The 18,184-nt window shown below is 45.3% G+C and overlaps 1 long non-coding RNA gene across 1 annotated transcript in view; it reads left to right on the top strand.

Annotated features, from left to right (window-relative positions):
• LOC115836900 overlaps window positions 1-18,184 on the top strand; it is a 39,586-nt gene that overhangs the window by 5,641 nt on the left and 15,761 nt on the right. The window contains exon 2 of the long non-coding RNA XR_004031899.1: window positions 9,099-9,169. This is a non-coding gene — a long non-coding RNA (uncharacterized LOC115836900). The remainder of the gene's footprint in view (window positions 1-9,098; window positions 9,170-18,184) is intronic.

The following is an 18,184-nucleotide window of genomic DNA, read 5'->3' as shown; positions in this document are numbered from 1 at the left end:
CATGTGGCTGAGCATCATCCAATCCACAGGGGTTCTAAATAAACAAAAGATGAAGGAAGGAGGAACTTGCCCCAATTTTCTTGTCTTTTCTGAGCTGGGACATCTCATCTCATCTCCAAGAAACTCAGTGACCAAGATCAATCATATTCTAATGCCATACTTTAAAAAATAAGTGGTAAACATTTTAAATAAAATAAAGATAGGATCGGCCGGGCGCGGTGGCTCACGCCTGTAATCTCAGCACTTTGGGAGGCTGAGGCGGGTGGATCCGAGGTCAGGAGTTCAAGCCCATCCTGGCTAACACGGTGAAACCCTGTCTCTACTAAAAATACCAAAAATTAGCCGTGCGTGGTGGCAGGTGCCTGTAATCCCAGCTACTCGGGAGCCTGAGGCAGAGAATCACTTGAACCCGGGAGGCGGAGGTTGCAGTGAGCTGAGATTGAACCATTGCAGTCCAGCCTGGGCAACAGAGCAAGACTCAAAAAAAAAAAAAGGCTGAGTAAAATTCCATTGTATATAGACATGATATTTTGTTTACCCGTTTACTTTTAATGGAGACCTGGGCTGCTTCCGCCTTTGACTATTATGATTAATGCTGCCATGAATATGTTTGTGCAAATATCTCTTCATTGTCACTTTCAAATCTTTCTGGTATATACTCAGAAGTGTCATTGCTGGGTCTGATGGTATTCTTACTATTAATTTATCAGGAACCATCTTCCTGTTTTCCACGGCCCCTGCGTCATGTCGTATTTCCAACACCAGTGCAGAAGGGTTCCAATTTCTCCAAACCCTGCTAACACCTGCTACATTCTACTTAATGGATAGTAGCCATGTTAATGGGTGTTGGTGATTGCTTTTTTATTTTTGAAAGGAAAAATAAAATTACTTTCCTTCTGCCGTGGTGACAATTACTTAATAATAGGATGTGTATATCTTTTGGGCACTCCATGACTTCCCAAACTTTGGACTCGGACTAGGCGATGTCGCCCTTATTTCCTCATCCTTGTTAGTTTTCATGTGACAATTGCTTTTCTTCACAGCAAGCACTGACACCCCAGCATCACGCACCTGTGATGTCAGCAAAGGAAACGTGGACACGCTAGTGTTCACACTGTGACACCTGTAGCTTGGAGAATTACATGTGGTGTCAGATGTCAACTATGCTGTGCTTCCCTCAAATTTAACATTACCTGGGTGCAGGGTTGCAGCTGCGAGGATAGAACAGCAGAAACAAAGTAGGAATTAGTGGGGGTAGGGGAGAGAATGGAGGAGCTGGTCTGGTTGCCTAGCAACATGCAGTGTCCTTGGAGACAAGTCACCATGGAAACAGAGTGGGACCAGGTAGTGGGGGAAGGGCGATTCTGCCCCAGCCAAATGCAGCTGCAGAGAACAGGAAAGTGATGTGGATGTCCCACAGTTCGTTTTTCTTTTAAATAACCTCCTGATTTTATATTCAGATGGCTTCCGTTTATACTTTCACGTATTATTTGTATATCTCTCAGGTTAGCTTTTCCTAAAATGTAGTTCAAGGACTCCTGGGGGAATCAAGATTCTTTAAGGTGGTTCACAATTCCAAAGTATTTTGGACAGTAACACCAACATTAACACTTTGGCTGGGCGCAGTGGCTCATGTCTGTAATCCCATCATTTTGGGAGGCTGAGGCAGGCAGATCACCTGATGTCAGGAGTTCACGACCAGCCTGACCAACTCGGTGAAACCCCATCTCTACTAAAAATACAAAAATTAGCCGGGTGTGGTGGTGGGCATCTGTAATCCCAGCTACTCAGGAGGCTGAGGCAGGAGAATCCCTTGAACCCAGGAGGTGGAGGTTGAGGTGAGCTGAGATCATGCCACTGCACTCCATCCTGAGCAACAGAACAGGACTCCGTCTTAAAACAAAAATATTTGCCTTTTCTTTTTCTTTGTCTCTGTATGATGTAATGTAAGTGTTTGAATTAAGTAGTCAATTAGAGAATCTAGCCATCTTGTAATGGGGACATGAACAAGGTATGCAAAAACGTAAAATGATGCCACGTCTATTGGAGGGAGAAAGAATGGGGGAGCTGGCCTTGTTTCCAGGCTGTGCTCAGCGTCCCTGGAGAGGATCCACCGTGAGTTGGAGTGGAAGAAGGCCGTGGAGGAGGGGCTGTTCCTCCCTAACCCGCTACAGCTGTAGGAGTGAGAGATGGAGCAGGCAGAGTCAGAGCCCAGCAGGGATGGGGCTTTCCGAGAGAATCACATGAAAGAGAACATGAAACAGAGACCTGAGTCCGTGTAGAAGGAATTAATTTGAATGACTGACCACAGAAGGTAACCTGGGGTTGGGAGTGAAGGTCAGTGGAAAATAGTTTAATCAATGGAGTGCTGATCTTCAAGGGCTGAATGGATGGTAGCAGCAAATAGTTAATCAATGCAGTGTGATCTTCAGGCGAATGGATGGTAGCAGCAAATAGTTTAATCAGTGGAGCACTGATCTTCAAGGGCTGAATGGATAGTAGCATCAGGTGTGCAGAGGAATAGCATCAGGTGTGCAGAGGAAGCTACCTGCAAGGTGAGAGGTGGTGCTGGAGATGGGATACTGGGACTGGGGGGATGGAGGAATTTTGGTCATGGCATTAACAAGCCAGATGGGAGTGGATGGCTGAGGGAGTTTAGACAATAGCCCTGGAGGACGGGAGGTCAGTACGTAGACAGTCAAGAGTGTTGGGAGGATTAGAGCTTCTCTACCCTGGCAATATTGAAAATTAGGGCTGAGAAAACTATCACAAGGACAGAAAACCAAACACCGCCTGTTCTCACTTGTAGGTGGGAGCTGATCAGTGAGAACACGTGGACACAGGGTGGGGGACATCACACGCCGGGGCCTGTCGAGGGGTGGGGGGGCTGGGGGAGGGATAACATTAGGAGAAATACCTCGTGTAAATGACGAGTTGATGGATGCAGCACACCAACGTGGCACATGTACACCTATGTAACAAGCCTGCATGTTGTGCACATGTACCCCCTGAACTTACATTATTATTACACTTTAAGAAAATTAGGGCTGAGAATTCTGTATGTTGTAGGGAGGGGTGTTCTCTGCATCCTAGGGTAGGGAGCAGCATCCCTGCCTTCTACCCAGGGGATGTCACTAGTCCCCCCTTCACTTATGTCCACCAAAGTATGTCCAGACCTTGTCAACTGTCCCTTAGGGGTGGTCACCCTGTTTCTAAATAACTCCTCCACCTGAATATTAAATCACCTGAAATGCAGATGGAGTTGGTGTTGGTGAGGGTGACATTGCAAATCCGCAGAGGGTAAGATGCCCAAGGAGCAGGGGACTTTTGTGAGGATGTTTGTACCAACCAGCCTTTTACTTTCTGTGTTCTGATGTTTTGATATCTGTGACTTTGATGACCCTTCAGGGACTGCCCCTCCGAGGCCTAGTCAATTTTCAGAGCTGATAAACCACTCACCGAAGAGCTTTGCCATTCATACGCAAACTGCCAACCCAGAGCCTACACTTAACCTCCTGCTTTATCAGGTGCTCACAATTCAGGACACTGTCCACCTGCCCTAATCACTCGGGGCCAATTGTCAGACAGCCAGTGTATCCCAGAGCCACTGGAATTATTTAAACCAGCCACTCCTAAGCACACCTGCATTGACTTGCTTGTTCCTTCCCAAGAAAAATAAAATAGAGGCTTATGTCCACATTCCCCACAGCCCTCTGCCTCCCCCTTCCCCATGACCCTGTAGCTCCTCACGTGACCCTGAGTGACACGGTGTGTCCCTCTCATCGTGAATGTGAACAACCATCTTTTCAATGGCAGCCCTCTGCTGACCTGTCTCCCTGTTGTGTAGAAGATTGTGCAATGGAAATAACTATGAATTCCATTTTCTGTGAGCTCTTGAAAACCCAGAAGCATCTCCTTGTCCGTTTGTGTGTGTGTGTGTGTGTGTGTGTGTGCACGCGCAAGTGTATGGCTGAAGGGGAGTTTGGGAGACTCTCCATGGACAACCAAGGAGTCTCAGGCCGTTTTCCTTGTTCCGCATCTGCCTTATTAGGACTCTGTCCAAACCACAGATGCCCAGGCCCAAAGCAAGACAGCCTTGGATCTCTCCTCTGGGAGGGGTCAGTGTCACAGTGTAAATCCCCAAATCGGGATTCAGCCCAGGAGGCCATGTAGGCTCTTGGCTTTGCGCAGGAAAGAATTCAAGAGTGGGCTGACAGAGCGAAGTGAAAGCAAGTTTATTAAGAAAGTAAAGGCATAAGGCTGGGCAGGTGGCTCACGACTGTAATCCCAGCACTTTGGGAGGCCGAGGCAGGAGGATCACCTGAGGTCAGGAGTTCGAGACCAGCCTGGCCAACATGGTGAAACCCTGTCTCTACTAAAAATACAAAAAAAAAAAAAAAAAAAAAAAAAAAAAAAAAAAAGAAAGAAATTAGCTGGGCGTGGTGGTGGGCGCCTGTAATCCCAGCTACTTGGGAGGCTGAGGCAGGAGAATCACTTGAACCCAGGAGGCGGAGGCTGCAGTGAGCTGAGATTGCGCCACTGTACTCCAGCCTGGGTGACAGAGTGAGACTCTGTCTAAAAAAAAAAAAAAATGAAAGTAAAGGAATAAAAGTGTGGCTACTCCAGAGGCAGAGCATCCCCAAAGGCTGCTGGTTGGCTGTTTTTATGATTATTTCTTGATCATATGCTAAATGACAGGTGGGTTATTCATGAGTTTTCTGGGAAAGGAGGTGGGGAATTCCTGCAACTGGTTTCTCCCCCTTTTAGATCATACAGGGTAACTTTCAGATGTTGCCAGCAGGACTCCCCTCCTTGAATGTCCAGAGACCGGATGGGGACAGGTGGTGGAGGAGACAGCCTGGAGACGTCCCCTCTCTGAGCCCAGTGTCCTCCTCTGTCAAATGCAGACACTGCTAAGTCTGTGTTCATAGCCAGGGCTGCTGGGAATGGCTGTGCATATTGTACTCTGCACTCAGGCAAGCGTCCAGGGAGATGAGCTGGATGTAAAATCCAGCATGAACTCTCTCCAAGTTGTGTTCATGCCGGGGCTGCAGGATTCTCATTACAGCATCCCATCAATCTATCCAAAGTCCCACACTCTACACACTGCGTCGGCACAATTGGCGAATTTGGGAAAAATCTTATTAAACAAAACAAACCCCCAAATATCAGCATACCCATTTTGAAAATATTTTGTTTTTTTTTTCTTCTGAATTTCAGGTTCTGCAAATGGACGTATCCAGCACCCTTGCTATCGCTAGATGGCAGTCTTGCATAATTAAAAAACTAGCTTTCATTAAATTTTTTTTTCACTTTTTGATTTTGAGTTGTGGGACAATACACATAACATACAATTTACCATCTTAAGTATTTTTCCCTAATATTAAACCATGAGCATATGATTTTAACTATTTTTTATTTTTAGATGTGTGGTAAAAAATACATCACATAATATTTACTTTTTTTTTTTTTTTTTTGAGATGGAGTTTCACTCTTTCTCCCAGGCTGGAGTGCAGTGGTGCAATCTTGGCTCACTGCAACCTCTACCTCCCAGGTTCAAGCAATTCTCCTGCCTCAGCCTCCTGGATAGCTGGGATTACAGGCGCCCACCATCACACCCGGCTAATTTTTGTATTTTTACTGGAGACGGGGTTTCACTGTGTTAGCCAGGATGGTCTCGATCTCCTGACCTCGTGATCCGCCCGCCTCGGCCTCCCAAAGTGTTGGGATTACAGGCGTGAGCCACCGTGCCTGGCCCACTGCTTTCCATTTTTAAGGTCTTTATCTAGAATTAGAATTGCTGGATCACATGACAATTTTATTTTTAATTTTTTTTCGGAAACCTTCAGACCATTTTCCAGAATGACTGCATCATACCACATTCCCATCAGGGGGGCAGAAGAGTTCCAGTTTCTCCAAATCCTGCCAATATGTCTTACATTGTGTTTTATGGATAATAGCCATGTTGATGAAAGTGAGGTGGTTTCTTATTTGCAAAGATAATGATTTTTTAAATTTTTTCAGTCGTAATTGCTTAATAATAGAATGTGTGGCTGGAAGTGGTGGCTTACGTCTGTAATCCCAGCACTTTGGGAGGCCCAGGCGGGCATATCATGAGGTCAGGAGATCGAGACCATCCTGGCTAGCATGATGAAACCCCGTCTCTACTAAAAATACAAAAGAAAAAAAAAATTAGCCGGGCGTGGTGGCGGGCGCCTGTAGTCCCAGCTACTTGGGAGCCTGAGGCAGGAGAATGGCTTAACCCGGGAGGTGGAGCTTGCAGTGAGCCGAGATCACGCCACTGCACTCCAGCCTGGGGGACAGAGCGAGACTCTGTCTCAAAATAAATAAATAAATAAATAATAATAATAGTAGAATGTGTGTGCCTGCTGGGCATTCTATACCTTCTCAAACCTTGGCATCAGACTGGATTATGCCACCCTCACTTCCTCATCCTTGTTGATTTTCACGTGTTTGATTCACAGCAAACACTGCCAACCCAGCATCACAAATCATGATGTTAGCAAAGGAATGTAGAGAGAACTTAGGCTGAAACTGTGGACCCCTGGACGTGGAGGTTCATGTGTGTCAGATGTCTAATACTGCTACGCTTCCCTAAAATTGAAAGAATCAGAGTACCTGGGCTGACAGTTGCAGCTGTGGGGATAGAGGGGCAGAAAAGCAGGAGGTGTTCATTGGAGGGGAAGAGAAGGGAAGAGCTCCCCTGGTCGCCTAGCAACGCGGAGATGCCCCACAGGGGACTCTGGTGAGAACAGGCAGTGGCAGAGGGGCTATTCTGCCTCAGCCAAATGTAGCTGCAGAGACTCAGGAAAGTAATGTAGATGTAGAAATTAGAAATTAATTTCTTTAATTAATAACCTCTCAGTTGTGTATTCAGACGGTCTCCACTTATTTTTTCATGTCTACCGTTTGCATATTTTTAGGCCAGTAGTTCCCGAAATGTAGTTTAAGGACTCCTGGGGGAATCAAGACCCTTTCTGGGGGTCCATAATTCCCAACATTTTCCTAAGAAAATTAAGAATTTACTTGCCTACAGACTTTTCAATTTATCTGCATGATGTAATACTGCAAATGTTTAAGTGGCAGATTTGAGAATCTAGCTGTCTTGTACTAAGGCGAACATTAAAGAAATTTGCAAAAAAGGCCTGGTGCAGTGGCTCACACCTGTAATCCCAGCACTTTGGGAGGCCGAGGTGGGCGGATCACAAGGTCAGGAGTTTGAGACCAGCTTGGCCAATATGGTGAAACCCCGTCTCTAGTAAAAATACAAAAATTAGCCGGGCGTGGTGGCGGGTGCCTGTAATCCCAGCTACTCGGGAGGCTGAGGCAGGAGAATCACTTGAACCCGACAGGCTGAGATTGCAGTGAGCTGAGATCGCGCCACTGCACTCCAGCCTGGCGACAGAGCGAGACGGCGTCTCAAAAAAACAAAACAAAAAAAACCCCCCAAAACCAAAACCCTCAGTTGTATATTAAGACGGTCTCCACTGATTTTTTCATGTCTACTGTTTGCATACTTTTAGGCCAGTAGTTCCCAAAATGTAGTTTAAGGACTTCTGAGGGAATCAAGACCCTTTTGGGGGCCCATAATTCCCAACATTTTCCTGAGAAAATTAAGAATTTACTTGCCTACCGACTTTTCAATTTACCTGCATGATGTAATACTCCAAATGTTTGAATTAAGTGGCAGATTTGAGAACCTAGCTGTCTTGTAGTAAAGTGAACATTAAAGAAATTTGCAAACATGTAAGACAATGCTAATTTTATTACTAATTCTTTGGAAAATACTGTATAATTGCCTATAAAAATTGTGAAATGTTAATAGATAATAAGATTATTATTTTTAAGTTTTAAATGTATAATTTTCTCAGGTTCAATATATAATTGTATGTAAATATAGGTCATACAAAGAAAAAAGTTTTAGGGGTTCTCAATATATTTGAAAAATATAAAATTGGCCTGAGATGAAAAACTTTAAGAATTGCTTTCTTAAGTGTTTAGCTATCAGCTGGCTGGGTGGAAGGAATGTGCACACTTGGTACTTTTCATACACGATGTCAAATTCTTATGAAGCTATCCAGTTGTTTCTGTGGCTCTAAATTCTCATGGGAAATGTAATTCAGGTCTGTCTTGCTGTTATCAATTTTTCACACTGTCTACCATAATTAACCCAGTGAAGAATTTCAGTGAAAGGTAGATTGAGCTATTTGTACCCAGCCTTCCAGAGAATTCCCTTTATATAGGATAAGTTTAAATTCTTTTTGGGGGGCCGGCGGGGGTGGGGGTGGCGGTGTCTGGAAAGGAAGATCATAGGATGAGTTTAACATTCTTAGATGGGAAAGTCAAATGTAGATTCCTGAGTTCACAAACCCCAGCCCCAACATTCATGATGTGGGTGATCCTGGGGAAGACACCTCTCCTTCTGAGCCCACCTCCTTCACCTAGAAATGGGTGCTGGGGGTGGGGAAGGGTTTGACCTGGTGCCCACCAAGACATGGTAAGAATCAAGAAATAGTAGCTAGGTAGGGGTTTTTGGGCATTTCTACCATAAATATGAAATATAATTTTATTTTAATAATGTGACAAATAAGAGAAAGTAAACAGAGTCATCTTATTTATTATTATTATTATTATTATTTTTTTGAGATGGAGTCTTGCTCTTGTTGCCCAGGCTGGAGTACAGTGGCTCTATCTCAGCTCACTGCAACCTCCGCTTCCCAGGTTCAAGCAATTCTCCTGCCTCAGCCTCCCCAGTAGCTGGGATTACAGGCGCCCACCACCAAACCTGGCTATTTTTTGTATTTTTAGTAAAGACGGGGTTTTGCCATTTTGGCCAGGCTGGTCTTGAACTCCTGACCTCAGGTGATCCACATGCCTCGGCCTCCAAAAGTGCTGGGATTACAGGTGTGAGCCACCGTGCCCGGCCGAGAATCATCTTTGTGAATTTTTCCCCAACCACTGTATCGATAATTGTTAAAACAAATTCCTCCTCAATACTGTCATAAGAGGTATGCTGGTTCTCTTGTTCCCATCCCTCATGGGGATATAACTGACTGTTTACCTGTTTCCCCCACCAGGTCATGAACTCTGAGAGTTTGAGCTGTGCCTCTAAAAGCTGTATCAAAAGCACCTTGCACTGTTGAAGCAGGTAAGTGTTTTCCTTGTTACTTCTTAAGTTCAGATGGAAACCCAACATAGCAAATCCTCCGGAATGCAGCTGAAGCAGTACTAAGTCTGGGTATGGTGGCTCACGCCTGTAATCCTGTAGGGAGGCAAAGGTGGGAGGACTGCTGGAGCCCAGGAGTTCAAGACCAGCCTGGACAACACGGCAAGACCTGGTTCTCCACAAAAAGGAAAAAAATACTAAGAGGCAAGTATATAGCAATAAACTCCTACATCAAGAAACATTTCAAATAAGATTGGGCACAGTGGCTCATGCCTGTAATCCTAGCACTTTTGGAGGCCGAGGGGGGTAGATTGCTTGAGACCAGGAGTTCGAGACCAGCATGGGCAACATAGTGAGACCCCCGTCTCTATGAAAAATCAGAAAATTAGCCAGGCGCGGTGGTGCAAGCCTGTAGCCCCAGCTACTTGGGAGGCTAGGGTGGGAGGATTGATTGAGCCTTGGAGGTAGAGGTTGCAGTGAGCGGAGATTGTGCCACTGCATTACAGCCTGGGTGACAGAGCTAGACCCTGTCTCAAAAAAAGAAAGAGAGAAAGAAAGGGAAAGAAAGAGAGAGAGAGAGAAAGAAAGAAAACAAAGAAGGAAGGAAGATAAAGAAAGAAAGGAAGGAAGGAAGAAGGAAAGAAAAAGAGAAAGAAAGGAAGAAAGACTTCAAATCAACAACCTCAAGAAACTAGGAAAGCAAGAACAAACCAAACCCAAAAATTAGTAGAAGAAAGTAAATAAACTGCAAAGCAGAAACAAATAAGATTGAGACTAAAAATATATATATAAAAGATCAATGAATAGAATTTGCTTTAACATCAGGGCATTGTTGATCCTGCAGGGATGGCCCCTCCTAGTTTTAGCCAATTTCTTGGGCGATAAATAACTTGCTTGAGAGCATGCCTTTTATATACAAACCACCAATCCAGAGCCCACACCCCACCCACTCTAACAGGGCGCCATACTCACCCCAGGGCCAGGTATCACACCACTAAGAACAGCCCTTTTCCCCAGATCCCACTGAGGTTATCCAAAGTGACCAGCCCTAACCTATGAACTCTGCCTCACTTCTTCCTTTCCACAGAAACTATAGTCCACATCCACATTTCACCCACCTCCTTCTGCCTCCTGGCATACCCTGGCGCTTTCCCCCTGGGGCTGCCTGAGCTGAGATGGGCTCTTTCCTCCTGGAAACTGAGTAACACACTTTACTTCAATGACAGTTACTTCCTCATCTGTTGGCCTCAGCATACCTCCAATTTTCCATTACACAATAAATTGAAAATAATATAGGCTGGGTGCAGTGGCTCACGCCTGTAATCCCAGCACTTTGGGAGGCCGAGGCGGGCGGATCACCTGAGGTCAGGAGTTCGAGACCAGCCTGACCAACATGGTGAAACCCCATCTCTACTAAAAATACAAAAATTAGCCGAGCTTCGTGGCTGGAGCCTGTAGTACCAGATACTTGGGAGGCCGAGGCAGGAGAATTGCTTGAACTCAGAAGGCAGAGGTTGCAGTGAGCCGAGATCACGCCACTGCACTCGAGCCTGGGAGACAGAGCGAGACTCCATCTCAGAAAAAAAAAAAAAAAAAAAGGAAATTGAAGCGGGCCAGCCCCTTCACACCTGTGGGTATTTCTCGTCAGGTGGGACGAGAGACGGAGAAAAGAAATGACACAGAGACAAAGTACAGAGAAAGAACAGTGGGCCCAGGGGACCGCACTGGACCCGGTCTCTGAGTTCCCTCAGTATTTATTGATCACTATTTTTACTGTCTTGACGAGGGGAGTGTGGCAGGGCAAGAGGTGGGGAAAAGGCCAGCAGGGAAATATGTGGACAAAGGAATCTGTGTCATGAATAAGCTCAAGGAAAGCTACTGTGTCTGGATGTGCACGTAGGCTAGATTTATGCTTCTCTTTACCCAAACATCTCAGTGTAGCAAAGAGTAACAGAGCAGTATTGCTGCCAGCATATCTCGCCTCCAGCCACAGGGCGGTTTTCTCCTATCTCAGAATAGAACGAATGGAAATGGTCAGCTTTACACCCAGACATTCCATTCCCAGGGACCAGCAGGAGACAGAAGCCTTCCTCTTATCTCAGCTGCAAAGAGGCCTCCCTCTTTCACTCCTCCTCCTCAGCACAGACCCTTCACGGATGTCGGGATGGGGGATGGTCAGGTCTTTCCTTTCCCACGAGGCCATATCTCAGGCTGTCTCAGTGGGGGGAAACCTTGGACAATACCCAGGCTTTCTCGGGCAGAGGTCCCTGTGGCTTTCCACAGTGCATTATGTCCCTGGTTAATCGAGAATGGAGAATGGCGATGACTTTTACCAGGCATACTCCCTGCAAACATATTATTAACAAGGCACACCCTGCATAGCCCTAAATCCATTAAACCTTGATTCAATACAGCACATGTTTCTATGAGCACAGGGTTGGGGCTAAAGTTACAGATTAACAGCATCTCGAAGTAGAAACAATTTTTCTTAGTACAGATCAAAATGGAGTTTCTTATGTCTTCCTTTTCTACATAGACACAGTAACAATCTGATCTCTCTTTCTGTTCCCCACAGAAAATAATATGGAGATGACAGTGTCTTGTACAACTGTGGGATGGCTTGTCTCCCCATGTCTGTGTGATTGTGTGTCCTTGAGTGTCCTTCTGTGTGTGTGTGTGTCTGTGTTTCTCTCTGACTCTGTGCAGTTTAGGGCACAGAGGTTGGATGTGACTGCGTATCTCCATGTGTGATTATGAGTCACGCTTCACCTGAAAGTTTGTATCTCAGCCTGGATGAGCCACAGGAATGTGTGTGTTCAGGTTTGCTGTGTGTCTGTGTCTGTTTGACCATGGGCTGTTGTGTGTGCATCTTAGTCTGCTGTGTTACATCATGTGCCATTGTGTGTGACTCCCTCTAGGACAGCCCGAGTGTGACTGTGATCACAGAGGGGATGAAGCCCCCCGTGTGTAGGTTTGTGACTGTGAGTGTGTGCACCAGTTAGGAGGGTTGTGAGTGCTCACCTGAGTGTGTGAGAAGGTTGTGGATTAATTTGCTATGGCTGCTGTAACACCACTGACTGGGTGGCCTGGGTAGACTGGGTGACTTAACCTAATACTAATAAAAGCTTATTTTCTCCCTGTCCTGCAGCCTGGAGCCCAAGATCAACGTGTTGAAGGGGCCTGTGTTCAGCAGGCCTCTCTCCTTGGCTTTTTGGTGGCGGTATTCTCTCAGCGTCCACACTAGGTCTTTTTTTTTTTTTTTTGTATGCATCCCTGGTGTCACTGTGTGTGTCTAACTCCTTCCTCTATAAGGATGCCAGTCAAATGGGAGCAGGGCCAGTACAAAAGCCTCATTTAATCCCCTCTTAAAGGCCTTGACCCCAGATAGTCACATCCTGAGGTTCTGGAGGTTAGGGAATCACCAAATAAGTTTTCAGGAGAAAACAGTGAGCCCATAACAGTGTGTTTGTGTGTGGATGTGTGTTCACGGGTGATGCTGTGAAGGCTGCCATTGCGTCCACACGACTGTGTGTGAAACAGTGATTCATGCAATTATGAAACCCACGTTGTGTGAGTCCCACAAGACCCAGGCACCTTTCATCCACTACATGTGCGTGTGTGTGTGTGTGTGTGTGAGTCCCACAAAACCAGCACCTTTCATCCACTAAATGTGTGTGTGTGTGTGTGTGTGTGTATGAGTGTATGAGTCCCACACAACCAAGACACCTTTCATCCACTATGTGTGTGTGTGTGAGTCCCACAAGACCCAGGCACCTTTCATCCACTACATGTGCGTGTGTGTGTGTGAGTCCCACAAAACCCAGGCACCTTTCATCCACTAAATGTGTGTGTGTGTGTGTGTGTGTGTGTGTGTGTATGAGTCCCACAAAACCAAGACACCTTTCATCCACTACGTGTGTGTGTGTGTGTGTATGAGTCCCACAAGACCCAGGCACCTTTCATCCACTAAATGTGCATGTGTGTGTGTGTGTGTGTGTGAGTCCCACAAAACCCAGGCACCTTTCATCGTGTGTGTGTGTGTGTGTGTGATTGAAGGAGATACGATTTGTGGATAAACGAATTGAAACCTCAGGCCACTTTCCTGTCTTATATCAACCTTATTAAAATCCTGCCCACCCCAAATGCGCAATTCCAAAGGTAGAGCAAGACAGGTCCTAGGATCCGTCTGGGAAGTGCCCAGGACGCCCCTCCTAGGATGCTTGGAGACAGGATTGGAGCAGGTGATGGAGGCATGGGCTCAGGGCCAGGCAGTCTGGAGACCTCTCCTCTCTGAGCCCAGTGTTGTCTGTAAAATGCAGACACTCCTAGGACCTCACTCACAGCCAGGGGTGCGGGAGATGGCCATGCGTATTGTACTCTGCACTTCGGCTCCTGTTCAACAGGATACGTGGGATGTGAAACCCAGCCTGCACTCTCTCCACAGCTGTGTCCATGCCAGGGCCAGAATTCCCACTGGAGTATGACATATACATGGAATGTGAAAGAACCATGAATACATATACATGGAATGTGAAACCCAGCCTGCACTCTCCACAGCTGTGTCCATGCCAGGGCCAGAATTCCCACTGGAGTACGACACTGGTCCATCCCAAGTCTCAGAGCCTACCATGGCCATGTGCACCGTTGTCACTTGGGGAAAAAATCTTCTTAAACAGATAAACATGTGAAAACGCACATATTTTAAAGTTTCATCTTATTTTTAAGCCTGGGCAACATAGTGAGACCCCTTCTCTACAAAAAACAATTAGCTCGGCATGGTGGTACAGGCCTGTAGTCCCAACTACTCGGGGACTGAGGTGGGAGGATCGCTTGAGCCTGGAAGGTCGAGGCTGCAGTGAGCCGAGGTCGCGCCACTGTACTCCAGCCTGGGCAACAGAGTGAGACCCTGTGTAAAAAGAAGAAACAGGACAAAACAAAAACCAAAAACCAAATCTTAACTTTTATCTGCTAATTTGAAAGAACGCCTATGAAATCATCATTGCTGTCACTAGATGGCACTCTTGCACCATGAAAAAAATAGGCTGTAATTATTACCATTTTTACTTTTCAATTTTCAATTGTGGCAAAATACACATTACACAACATTTACCATCTTAAGCATTTTGTGACTAATATGTGAAAGATATATTACTAATATCATAAGCCTGTGATATATGCCTTTTTTATTTTTTTAAACTGTGGTATTTATCATTTGAAATATAGTCATGAATCAACGACGGGGATACGTTCTGAGAATTTTGTGGTTAGGCAGTTTTGACGTGTGTGAACATCTTAGAGTGAACTTACAAACACCTAGACGGTGCAGCCTACTACAAACCTAGGCTCTGTGGTATAGTCTGCTGCTCCTAGGACACAAACTTGCGTGGCATGTTGCTGTACTGAATACTGTAGGCACCTGGAACACAATGGTATTTGTGTATCTAGACATAGAAAAGGTACAATACAAATTTGGTACTGTAATCTTATGGGACCACTATAATATGTGAGACCTATCATTGACTGAAATGTTACTATGCACCTCGTGACTGTATTTTTTTTTTTTTTTTTTTTTTTTGAGATGGAGTCTCGCTCTGTCTCCCAGGCTGGAGTACAGTGATGCCATATCAGCTCACTGCAAGCTCCGCCTCCTGGGTTCACGCCATTCTTCTGCTTCAGCCTCCCGAGTAGCTGGGACTACAGGTACCCGCCACCATGCCCGGCTAATTTTTGTATTTTTAGTGGAGACGGGGTTTCACCATGTTGGCCAGGATGGTCTCGAACTCCTGACTTCAGGTGATCCACCTGCCTTGGCCTCCCAAAGTGCTGGGATTACAGGCATGAGCCACCTCACCTGCCCAATTGATTTTTATATTATGGTATATTATGGAAAATTGTGTAATTTTTGAGGGCGAGGAGGTAGGATTATTGCATGAAGATTCTATAGGTGAGGCAGCCTTGTATAGTTACGGATGCTGATTGGTGGTGATTGCTGGTTGATCTGTATTTGTTAGCATTTATCTTGCGATTGAGTGTACTCGGGGGAACAGGTTAGATAACTAAAAATAGAGTTACAAGAGACCGGATAAGGAAAGAGAAGAAATAGAGTTTAATTAGGCCTTTTTGGGCGGATGTGAAAGTGGAAGCTGAAGTTTGGATTTAGACGATGTTTCTTGGTATTGATTTCTCTACTAGAAGATACGCTAAACATTGACTTGTGTCTAGATTTGTGTGCGGGGTTGTGTGGTGTACTGTGATTGGATAAAAACCCAGTATAGGCCGGGTGTGGTGGCTCATGCCTGTAATCCCAGCACTTTGGGAGGCCGAGGAGGGCGGATCACCTGAGGTCAGGAGTTTGAGAATCAGCCTAACATGGAGAAACCCCATTTCTACTAAAAATACAAAAATTAGCTGCATATGGTGATGCACGCCTATAATCCCAGCTACTTGGGGAGGCTGAGGCGGGAGAATCACATGAACCCGGGAGGTGGAGGTTGCCGTGAGCCAAGATTGCGCCACTGCACTCCAGCCGCGGTGACAGAGCGAGACTCCGTCTCAAAAACAAAAAACAAACACACAAACAACAACAACAACAACAAAAACCTAGTATATTTGAGAACTTGAATGTTTGTGATGGGTATTCAAGTTTAAAGTCATTGGTTATGAGATTAAGATCTGTTACTACCGAGAAGCCCGTTGGGCACTGCACAGCTTCTCAAACCTTGGACCCAGACTGGCCCATGCCACCCTCACTCCTCATCCATGTTGATTTCAGGTGGTGACTGCTGTTCTTCACGGTGACCACCGACACTCCAGCACCACAAAGATCTCAGCAAAGGAAATGTAGAAGGATCTAAGGTGGAGACTGTGAACCCCTGGAGCCTTTAGTTCATGTGGTGTCAGGAGATATTGAATATTACCGTTCTTCCCTTAAATTTCAAGCATAGAGATAACTCTGCAGACACTTGCAGCTGTAAGGATGGAGCAGAAGGAATGCTGTGCGTGTTCATTGGAGGGGGAGAGAATGGAGGAGCTAATCTGGTTGCCAGGCAACGCTCAGTGTCCTTGGAGATGACTCATGGTGGAATTAGAATGAGAACAGGCAGTGGGGGAGGGACTGTTCTGCACCAGCAAAATGCAGCTGTAGAGACTAATGAACTGTATGGAAGTCCCACAGTCTTCCAAATGGATAATCTCTCATTTGTATATTCAGATAATCTCCATTTATATTTTCAGGTCTCTTATTTGTATATCTCTCAGGCCACTAGTTCTCAAAGTATTGTTCAAAACCTCATGGCAGAATCAAGATCCTTTCAAAAGGCACACAATTCCAAACTATTTTCCTAGGAACATTAAGATTTTATCTGCCTTTTCTCTTGGCTTTTTCTGCAAGATATAATGTTCCAGGTGTTTGAATTCAGAAGATGATTGGAGGCGATTAAAGGGAGTTGTAAAATGTTAGACAAGGCTGGGTGCGGTGGCTCACGCCTGTAATCCCAGCACTTTGGGAAGCTGAGGCAGACAGATCACCTGAGATCAGGAGTTCAAGACCAGCCTGGTCAACATGGTGAAACCCCATCTCTGCAAAAATACAAAAAATACAACAACAGCCAGGCATGATGGTGGGTGCCTGTAATCCCAGCTACTTGGGAGGCTGAGGCAAGAGAGTCGCTTGAACCTGGGAAGTGGAGGAGCCGAGATGGCGCCACTGCATTCCAGCCTGGGCGATGGAGTGAGACTCCCTCTCAAAAAAAAAAAAAAAAAAAAAAAAAAAAAAAAAAAAAAGAATCCCACAGCCCTACCATTGATGGTGACCTGTCCATGGTGCTGAAGGACCCATTGGGTCTATGAACTCATACACAGGTAAGGGAGGTAGTTGATGCCTACTGACTTATGCAATGGCGACTTAAAAGTATATTTCTAAAATAAATTGAAACCAAGATTCCTTGTTTGATAATCAAGAAAAGAAGGCCCCAATTGGGTCATGTTCTGCCCACATCTTCACATAAAGACTGATCATGCATTTATCTCATCACTCAGCATTAGGGTAGTAAGTGCCATGTGTTACCCTCCTCCTGTTGGGATCTAAGGATCACAGATTATCTTTTCAGTGACAGCTGTTTTCTGATTGATTGGCATCACCTTACTTCATATTTTCTATGAAGGCACCATCCTTTACATCAATGTGGAGGTAAAAGTTTCCTGAGCGACTATTTGATAGCGCATCTCCCTATGTCTCTGTGATTGTGTGTCCTTGATGTGTTAACTGTGTGTCCCTCTGTGACTGTGTGTTACTTTGTGTGTGGTTGTATTTCTCTATGATTCTGTGTGGTTGAGAATGTCTTGTCTTGAATGGATGATTGGATATAACTTTGTGTGTGTGTGTGTGTCTGTATTTGTATTTGAGTCCAAATAAGCCTGCAGCACATTGTGTGTTTGTGTCTTCCTGTGTGAATGTGTCTATGTTTGATCAGGAAATGCTGGTGATTCTTAATCTTGGGTGGTTGTGTTTTATCATCTGTCATTGTGTGTGACTCTAAGAACTGTCCATATGTGATTGTGCTTGCATGAGGGATGAAGCTTCCTGTGTGTGAGTTAGTCACGGAGTTTGTGCACTGGTTAGGTAAGTTTGCATCTTGAGTGTGTGTGAAAGTGTATATACTAATTTGTTAGGGCTGCCAAAACAAAACGCCACATCCTGGGCAACTTAAACAACAGACATGTATCTACTTACATTTCTGGAGGCTGAATTTTGAGATTAAGATGTCAGCAGGGCTGGTTTCTCTTGAGGCTGCCTCTGTGGATTGTGACCAATGCTTTCTTGCTGCCTCTAACAGTTTTTCCTGTGTGTGTCCATCTCTGGTGTCTCTTTGTGTCCATATTGCTGCTTCTATAAGAAGAAATTGGATTAGAGCCCACCCTAAGGACCTCATTTAACTTAATCATCTCTTTAAAAACCATATCACCAAATACAGCCACAATATGAGGTACTGTGTTTGG

This window comes from Nomascus leucogenys, chromosome 10, assembly GCF_006542625.1.
Source record: "Nomascus leucogenys isolate Asia chromosome 10, Asia_NLE_v1, whole genome shotgun sequence".
Taxonomy (NCBI): Eukaryota; Metazoa; Chordata; class Mammalia; order Primates; family Hylobatidae; genus Nomascus; species Nomascus leucogenys.
The sequence above is the reverse complement of the archived record's forward strand: the minus strand, read 5'-3'. Positions and strand labels throughout refer to the sequence as shown.